The 10,526-nt window shown below is 35.4% G+C and overlaps 1 long non-coding RNA gene across 1 annotated transcript; it reads right to left on the bottom strand.

The window, feature by feature from the left end:
- Window positions 1-822: 822 nt before the first annotated feature.
- Window positions 823-6,596, bottom strand: LOC130967963 (uncharacterized). Its single transcript, XR_009081459.1, has 3 exons — window positions 5,796-6,596; window positions 2,987-3,045; window positions 823-1,893 (listed from the first exon to the last, which is right to left on the bottom strand). It is a non-coding gene; the product is annotated as an uncharacterized LOC130967963 (long non-coding RNA).
- Window positions 6,597-10,526: the final 3,930 nt, after the last annotated feature.

Raw genomic sequence — 10,526 nt, 5'->3', positions numbered from 1 at the left:
GTTATGGACCACAAACATGGCAATTGTGTGGAATTAATTCCAATTAGTCAATCCTACTTGAGAATTAGTCAAAAGGGCATAATTTATTCCAATCCCTAAGTCCTAAGTCAACACTAGTGGGTCACATAGAGTCAAGGAAAACCAAACCAATTAACAAACCTCACACAATACGGAATGGACATCCACAACTCAATTCCACCCAAATATTCAATTTCTCAACGAAGAGTGTGAAAACTAAACATGCAAGAAACTAAAAGTCAAAGCAATAAAAGTCAAAGCAAGGAAAATTAAAATGAAATAAACCTCTTGGCAAGTAATTGAGAGCTAAGTATACCTATCATAGGCATTGACCACAAACACGTGATGATTATGAAGAGTTAATCCTACTTAGTCAACCCTAACATCGAGGATAAGTCAAATAGGCATAGTTGATTTCAATCCATAAGTCCTATGTCAACACTTAGGAGTCAATGGAGACCAAATCAACTAACTATCCTAATGTATCAAACAAGAATGGACATCAATTACTCAAGGATCACCAAAGTCAACAATTTCAAGTCAAGAGTGAAGAAAAACTAAATGAAAACTAAGCCACGCATTTTATCAAACACTTGGTGTGCATAAAAATAAAATAACATTAAATTGCATTAAAAATAAATTCTAAAGCTACTAAAGTAAGAAAATAACAATAACAACTAGAGAAAGTAATAAATGAACATGAAACATAAATTTGCGTTAATTAAAATTAAAATAACTAAAGTGTTCATAAAATGAAAAATGACATAAAAGATAAATTAACAAAAGAAATGAAGAAGAACAAGATAAAAGAACATGAAAACATAAATGAAGCTACATCAAAACAAGAATTAAAAGTAAAAATTGTAAGAAATTAAACTAAGAAGACCCTAATTCTAAAGAGAAGGGTGAGCTTCTCTCTCTAGAAAAACTAAACAAAAATATGTAAAAACCTAAATCTAAGTGCTCCCCCTTCATCCTTCTTCAATTTGGCTTGAAATAGCTTCAGAAATGAGTTGGATTGGATTTTGGGGGCCCAAAAATCGCTGCCAGTGAGTTGTAATTAATGAGGTCATGTACCAGGATTTGTGCATACGCACAGGTGTCTGCGTACGCACACATGCTGAATCCCAACTTGTGCGTATGCACAAGTACCTATGCCTACGCACACTTAGACTTATGTCCACTATAGCAAATTGCATATCATTTTGAAGCTCCGGACGTTGGCTTTCCAATACCGCTGATACCGCCTCATTTGGACCCTTGTATCTCAAGTTATGACCAATTTAGTACAGAGAGGTCAGGATTGGCAGCTTCCCAAATTCTATTTCCTTCATGATTTCTTCCCTTTTGCATGCTCTTTTTCTCACTTCTTCAACTTATACTTGCCTTGGAAACCTAAAATCACTCAAAAAATATATCAAGACACCAAGTGGGATTAATGTAAATAAAATTTAGCAATTAAAAGGCCTAAAAAGCATATTTTTACTTTCAAGCACAAATTAGGAAGAATTCATGAAACTATGCTATTTTAATGGATAAATGCAAGAAAAGTTGATGAAATCTACCCAAATAGAGCAAATAAATATCATGAAATGTGGATTCATCAATCCACTGGAAGCGGCGAGCGTCGCGGCGCTCGTAGCGATGGAAGATCTGAATGATCTCCCGACCTTGCTCATAAGGCGTCTGAGGTCGGGGTGTAGGTACAGGAGGTGCAGGAGGTGCTGAGGCCTCTGCTGATGATGGAGGCTCAGTCGTCTTCCTCTTCTTCTGTGGCAGTCCCTCATAGTCGCGGTATGCCAGGAATGGCTGCTTGCTAATGAAGACAGACGTCCGTCTGTCGGGCGTCTCTCCACTCCAGATAAAGCGGCTAATCTGGTGATCATCAATGGAAAGGAGATGTTATATTTCTATTGTTGTTTCACTTTTCACATCGAATCTCTGATTAGGGGAAGAACAGAGATCTTCTTCCCCTCCAAAATATCCCAAAGCAAAACTACCACTCGGACCCTAACGTGCGTGGCATGCGTGCTAGGCAGGATATAGTTGGCAATGATCTGTTGCCAGATCCTTGCATCAGGAGTCTAATCGGTGCACGCGATGCACAAAATATGCTCCAAAGCAAAAGGGGGCAGAGCTTTGAAGTTGTTGAAGTTGGCAACTCCTTCTTTGAAAAATACAAAGGTGTTGCTAACATGGAAATTGAAGTTGCCAACTCCTTCTTTGAAAAATACAAAGGAGTTACTGACTTGGAAATTGATGTTGGCAACTTAGGATTCAAGTTAGCAACGCCAATGATTCTAGCTCATAAAATGCAATGAAGGATGCCACTAACTCAAGCTTGCAAGTTGCCAAAGTATCCTTCAAGTTGGGCATTGAACACGTTGCTAACTTGGAAAACCAAGTTGGCAACGCCACTTTTGAGCTTCTTGATAGCATGACTTTGTCTCCTTCAAACAAAAATAACTTGAGCTACAAAACTCCAAATGAGGTGATTCTAATGGTATTGAGAAGTAGGAATTAAGAGCTTTCCAAGCATATATGGCACTACATGGTGGACACTAAATCTGAAGGAGAAAACTTGCCCCGAAAGTGCAAAGATGAACATGGTATCAACATGTAGTCAGGCTAGCTTGTAATGACCCAACTTCCAGAACGTCATGATCGTACTGAAAGTAAGGCATTACTAACCTGTTTTCCTTTATTAACTATTTACTATTGAGCCTTTAGTTCAATATTGCATTTCAGTTTCTAAGAAAATTCCAGAAAATTTTGTTTTTGATTATCAAATTTATATATCAAACATTTCAAAGTAATAATAATCACATAATTATTAATAATAATATCTGTCATACAAAAGATTTCAAATAAAACTCAGATACAAATCCTATCCCTCTATATAAAATAAAAATCTTAAGCAATAAGTGCGAGGGAACTCTATGAAAGCAAATTAACTCATACACTTAACTCATAAATATAGTCCAACAATCGTCCGCAGCTTCAAACTGAGTCTTCGAACCTGTGTCACTGAAAGGGTGGAAGGTTTTGGGGTGAGAACAAACCACACATTCTCAGTAGGGAATGGGAATGCCATAAAAGTAATGATTATCATGCAAATAATTAACTTTTTTTATGAAACCATTTTTTGAAAATACTATTGGGTTACTTTAGCTAATCAATTACCTCTATCAAAATCTCTAAACTCAAGAAATTCTAAAACCAAAACAGATCTCAATCACAAAACTTGTCATATTAAATATCTTTCAGCCACATAATTGATTCTCAGTCATAACAACTGTTGTTAATCATCTCTATACATTCACAACCTACTAGCACAAGTAAGAAACTCGATTCAACACAAACAAATCACAATCAGACAAACAACACAATCACAAAGAAGTAATACACACAAACACAACCAAATGTAAATGCACAACCAATATAATGTATGTCTGTCCTAAGTAGACCATGAGCTCACGTGTCGGTTTACACCCTACAGCCCAACATTACTTAGGAATAAGTCCCAGATATGGCTTCCCTTTGTGTCCTTAGTGCATATATGTCGGTGGTAAGAATACCACTCCTTCGTGACTACCGGCAATCGGCGCAAAGCCTGACCCCATAATATACGCACAAGGGAAAATAGTGATCCTCAGTTCGTGGGCGTCCTCGAGATCATTTCACAAACAAAACAGGGATCTTCAGTTCGTGGGTTATTCCCCGAGATCAATACACAATAACATAGCGATCTTCAGTTCGTGGGTTATACCCGAGATCAATACACAGCAAACAATGATCTTCAGTTCGTGGGTTATACCCAAGATCAATATACAGCAATTCATGGGTTATTCCCGTAATCAATGATTATCAGTCCGTGGGTTTTTCCCGCATATAAAACAAATAACAATTTATAGGTTTCCCCGAGATCAACGATCATTCAGTTCGTGGGTACTTCCCGAATTTAACCAATTATCAGTTCGTGGGTTTCCCTCGTAGTTAAACAACTAACAGTTCGTGGGGTTTTCCCGCCTTTTAACACTTTATTTTCCTTTCTAAATCTCAACAATCTGTATATCAGTTCCCCATTCTCTTTTCCCGTTTAAATTCATGACAATTTTCCTTAAACGTTTCTTAATTTCCTCAAATACTCGTCCCCAAAAATCTTAACCAATCATTTAAAACCAAATCCTCTTTTCATTCCTTACTTTGGCAAATTTCAACCCAAACCATTTCCAAGAATTTAAGTCTTTCCTTAATGCTTTTAGAAGAACACTCACTTTTCAATTTTATAAAAAATCATTAACCATCATCGACTAAGTCCAAAACGATAGGTCTTTTTAATATTTAAATCGACCTTATAACAATTCTTTTTCCAAATTAAATAAAAATCAAAACATAACTTTTTTTCATAAATCAAACTCAAAATAGAATAATTTTCCTTAATAAAGCAAATTCAGAACATAATAAATAAAACTCAAAACAAAATATTTTTCTCAATACTTCAAACTTAAAACATAATTTATTTTGTTCTTAATAACTTAAAATCAAATAATATATCTTCCCACATCCAAATCTTTTTAAAATAACATTTCTAATAGAACTTCAAATTTTATAAAAATTCCGGCAGCACCTCCCCTAAAACTTGGACTTAACCACCCTTACGGGTTCCCTCTTTCTCAACAAATCTCCAGTTCTTTTATCAGTAGTTACCACAACAACAGAATCTCAATAATCATCTCATCATAAATCAGTTTAACAACCAACATCCTAACATTAATTAAAATCAGAGTTTCCATAAACCATTCTTTAAAAAGTAAACTAGTTCAGCTTCAAGAATTATAACTAACATTTGAAACACAAACTTTTTCATATTTCTAGTTATTCTTAAAGTAATTTAGTTATTAGTAAAGTTACCATTTTATTCTAAAGATCATTTTTTTTAGAAAATAGTTCAGTGGTCAACCTTCAATTCTTTAACTGTCCTCAAAATCAACTTTAATTAAACTTAAATCAACACTACTAACCAAGTTGGCATAATCGACTTAAATCGGAATTTCCAGCAATCCTAAAATAATCAGAAAACCCATAACAATCACAGCCTCAAATCAAAGTAAATCTCATCAGTTAATTACTCACGACAACGAAGCCATTCAATATCACAGCCATAACTTAAACTCAATTCACATCCGCATCCAACTTCAATCATAACTCAGAATAATCACCACAACAAACTTTTCTCAAAATACATTTCATTTAATAATTAACTCATCATATTTCAATTTAATAAATAACATTAAATGAATCACCACTTGCAGCCACATTTCAACCAATTCCAACCCGTCACAAGTCCATTTCACAGCCATCCCAATATATTAAAATTCTAATTCAATATCAAATAATTCAAAGTAACTCATTCAAGATCAGAATCTCAGCCAACTCATCACAAAAATCAGTCATTCAAAATACAATTCACAACCAGATTTCAACCAATTCAGCAATATCACATAAGATCAGAATTTCCAACAAATCCATCAAAATTAGAAAACTAATATCAGTCACCGCATTAACCAAAATTAATATTGTCAAATTAATTACTCACAATAACAAAACCCAGTGACATTCACAATCATCACAACCATTAACGATTCTCAAACACATTTCAAGTAATTCACATCAATTAATCAATTCTTAACCATCATTAACTATTTGCAATTATCCAATTAACTTTGTAGGCATTCTAAATTAAAAACGTTTAAATTTAAAAATAAATCCCCTACCTCGATGTCGCAACTCGAAGAAATAATCAAACATGGTAGCTCCGTTAGCAGTTTCCAGCACCCATTCAGCTCTCTTGGCAGCAACCACGATGATTCTGGGAAGCTCCAGTGATGGTGGAAGGCCTCAGCATCAGCCAAATAGCAACGGTAATGATTCAGAGTGGAGCCAGAGCAGGGCCAGAGCAACAATAACAATTCTAGCAACAGCGGTAGCGTCTTCTCGGATTCCAGAAACCAGAGGCAGATGCAGAACTGGCGAGCTTCTCCATTCAGTCCTCCAGTGATAATGTCCGGCGATGCAGCGGCTTGGCGACGGCGACGACTTCTATCGACGGTAGCGGCGGTAAAGAGACATGGCGGTGATGACAGAAGACTTCTCCTTCCTCCTCTGTTGCATCGTATCTCTCTCTCCCTCCTCAGATTCGCGCTTTCTCTCTCTCCAGTGATGGCGGCTCCGACCACACTAGCAACGGTGGTGACGGCGACGCATGAAACTCCTCCAGTGGCGGCGACGGGTGGCTTGACGACAACAGCTTCTCCTCATCACGGTCCTTGGCTCGCGTCTCCCTCATCTTCTGTCTCGGGCTTCCCTCAGCAACGCGTGGATGACGGTGGCAGCTCCATGGAGTGATGGTGACGGCGCAGACGAGGTGCGGCGGTGGCGATGAATTGGACAGTGTAGAGTGCGGCTCCTTCCCCTCCGATTCTGAGCTCTCTCTTCTTCCTCTCCATCTCTGCGTTTCTTTCTTTGTTTTGTGTGTGTATTGTGTTTAGGAAGAAACGGGGTGGGGGCTGCATGCTTCAGGGGAAAGGGGGAAAATTAGGGTTAGGGTTTCTAGGATTTGCGAATTAGGGTTTTTCATTCAATTTGGGAATTAGGGTTAGAAATTAGAATTTTATAAAAAATAAAGATAGATATGAATAGATATTTTGATAAAATTGGAGTGTAGAATAATTTTAAAATCAAATATACTCTATTACAAATATTTAGGAACATTATTTATCAACATATTGATATGTTGAATCAATTATTTTTAATTTAAATTATAAAATAAACATATTAATCACATTTTTTATAAAATATAGTTTAAACTCAATTTTAATTATTCAAATTTAAGGAGATAACTTTTCTTTATTTTTCTATCTCCAAATCTTTAATTTCAATTTATAAAATAACTAATTATAATAAAAATTGTACACAAATATTAATTGAATTAAACTTAAAGTATTTATAAATATCAATCTAATCATTTCTAATAAAATAATTTTTAGGAGATCAAATTAATAACATAATTCATTCAAAATAGAATTAAATTATACAATTCTTTCTTATTTTTCAATTACTAAAATTATAATTTCAGTTATATCAAATATCTAATAAAGATTATATAAAAATTCTAATTAATTTAAACTCTAATTATCATGAAACTCCATTTAATTACCTTTAGTAAAATAATTTTCTTAAAATAAAATTATCAACAAATAAAATAAATCGCAAATAACTAATTATTTGATTTTCAAAACCTAGGGTTGTTACACAGCTGACCTCTTCATCTTCCATGGCGTATATCTTGAGTTGTAGAGCTTCGAATGATGCACTCTCAATGGCATTGGAAAGTAGACTTCCAGAACTTTCCAACGATATATCATAGTATGGGGTTGACATTCGTTTGAAACTTCAAAAATTGGCTTCATTTAGAGCCTCAGAAATTGAAGGCGTTAGCAATGCCAAAATACAAAGGTGTGTTCACAAATAACGCCTGCGACCCTGGCAGGCTAACCTTATCCCCTGCAATGGAGCATAACTTGAGCTACGGAGGTCCAATTGAGGTGCTTCCAATTGCGTTAGAAAGCTGACATTTAGAGCTTTCCAACGTATAATAGTTTATAGTGGGGCACAAAAATTGAAGCTCAAACAATAGGCATCATTAAGCCCCAAAAACACAAAGACGTTGCTAACTTGGGTTTGTGAAGGCGTTGGTGCCAATAACGCCCAAGTGACCCCTGGAGCTTGGTTTTGGTTAAATTAAATTACTTCAAGGTCCATCCAACCTCAAGCAAACAAAGCCCATAAATCTCAACCAATCAAGGCCACAAGAATCATCTAGAATAGTCAATTTTCATTTAATTGTAATTTGTTTTCAATTTCATTTCAATTTGTAATTTCATAGAATTGGGAGGCTAGAATTGTTGGGAGAACACACACACATACACACACTTCATAGGCACACTCTACTGGGAGTGGGTCTTCGGACCCCTCCCCTCACATTCTCTTCTTCCCTTTCTCTTCTCTTCTTCCTTAGTAGTAATTTAGTTTAATTTGTAATTTTCATTTATGAATTCTTGAATTTTCAATTTTTATTTTGAATTCTCACTCTTTATTTTCATGCACTCTACTTTCATGCAATTTAGTTTTTATTTGAGAGCAATGACTTCTTAATTCCCTCTGCATTTGGAAAAGGAGCTCTATTTCAATTTTGATTGAATTGATGTTTATTTCTTCTTCTCTTCTTCATTCTAATTTCATACATGGATATCTTTTAGAATTCTTGCAAGAGAGTTTTGTTCTTCAAAGATCCTTGGATCTATTAGCATCCTATTGTGAATTCGAGAGAAGGATCATAGGGTTTAGTTTGAGCTCACCTGGCATAATGAAATTGATTCTTGATTTTGAGTTGGTACGTGACATATAACTACTATAATATTGGGTCTTTGAATTTATGTAGTATGAGATTAGAAATCATGATGGTTTATCTAAGAGAGAGTCTTTGTGCTTTATAGATCCAATTACTACCGAAAGGGGGATTGGATCTACTTGAATTACATGTGAGCGTTGAGAAAGGGATCATGGAATTCAGTTTGAGGCTCTTCTCTCATAATCTTCTTGATCAATACATTATTGGTTGGTGTGGTCTCTGGATTAGAAATTGAACTTCATCTCTTCTCATGAGCAATTAGATCACGAAAGTTGCAATTGATTATGTTGAGAGAAATTGAGTCACCAAGAGATTGGGACCCAATTATTTACAATCTGCCATGGATCTATCTTACATGATTGAGAAGGAATGAGACCCATTAATTCATGAGGAATCAACATCTCCAATCCCTTATGTTTTCCATCTTTACTTTCTGTAATTTACTTTCAAGACAACAGAGCATTCAAAGAGGAAGTAAGGTTGATGAACAGAAATTGTCAATTGGTAAAGAATTTCACAAATGAAATCTCGTTGCAAGTATATTTCTAAACAAACAAACAATTCCTCAATAAAAAATTTGGTTGTCACAAGTAACAAACCCCAACAAAAATAAACCGAAGTATTTAAACCTCGGGTCGTCTCTCAAGGAATTGCAGGGAAGTGTTCTTGTTATTGGTTAGGAAGGAATGTTTTGGGGTTTTTGTAATAAGAGACAAGAAATGTAAATATCAAAAGAAATAAACTAATCAACTAAGGAAGCTCTTGGCAAGAAATGAGAATTGGAAGTCCTATCCTTATTATCATCATCAATTGTGACAAGAATTGTCCATTGCTCCACTTAGTTAACCTCTAACTATGAAGGAAAGTCAAGTGGATATCAACTTAAGACCACAAGTCCTAGTCAAATCATAATGAAAGACTAGCTTTAGTGGCATTCAAGTCAACTAGCAATTTCCAATTATCAATCAACAAAAGAGTTTGATAACTTAAGAGTCACCAATTACTCAACACAAGCCAAGAAAAGGAAAATCTAGTCTAACATCCTTCCAAGTATTTTATCAAACACTTGGAAGGCATAAAAGGTAAGTAAGATAAAATTGCAAGAAATATAAATGTACAACTACCAATTGCAAGGAAATAACAATAACAAAGCAAATCAACTATAAAAGAAATCAAACATAAATTGCATTAAAGGAAAATAGAAGAAGCAAGAGTGCTTCAACAACAAAGTGAACAAATACAAAGAGTAAGATATTAAACTAGGAAAGCAAAGGTAAAGGAACAAGAAATTAGAAAGGAAAAGTAAATCAAAGCATGAATAAACCTAGATCTAAGAAATTCTAATCTACATCTAACCTAATTCTAGAGAGAAGAGAAAGCTTCTCTCTCTAGAATTCTAACTAAAGCATGATCCAAAACTCTACTATGTGCACCCCACCTTTGCCCAAGCTTGAATTCTGCATGAAATACTCTCAGAAACGAGTTGGATTTGGGCCTGGGCAGCTCAGAAATCACCCCCAACGTTTTCACTTTAATGAGGTCACGTGCGTTACTGGCCATTTTTCTATCCATGCGTATGCGTCATGTCACTCGTACGCGTCGCCATGCGACATCACATCCACACGTGCGCATCTGTCATGCGTACGCATCAGCGGGTACACTCCAAATCCTTGATTTTCCATGAGTTTTTCACCTTGCATACTTTCTCTTCACTCCTTTGATCCATTCCTAGCCTTTTTTATCCTGAATTCACTAACAAACACATCAAGACATCTAGTGGAATCAAAGGTGAATCAAAATTAGCAAATTAAGGCCTAAAAGCATGTTTTCACACTTATGCACAAATTAGGAGAAAATCATGAAACCATGCCATTTCATTGAATAAATGTGAGAAAATATGATAAAATTCCCCAAAATAAGCACAAGATAAACCCTAAAAATGGGGTTTATCAACCTCCCCACACTTAAACCAAGCATGTCCTCATGCTAGAATCAAGAGAGAAACAAAAGGTATCAACATCTATTCAATGCAAAC

Source organism: Arachis stenosperma, chromosome 3, assembly GCF_014773155.1.
Source record: "Arachis stenosperma cultivar V10309 chromosome 3, arast.V10309.gnm1.PFL2, whole genome shotgun sequence".
Lineage (NCBI taxonomy): Eukaryota > Viridiplantae > Streptophyta > Magnoliopsida > Fabales > Fabaceae > Arachis > Arachis stenosperma.
Note: the sequence above shows the minus strand (reverse complement) of the source record. Positions and strands in the feature narration are given on the sequence as shown.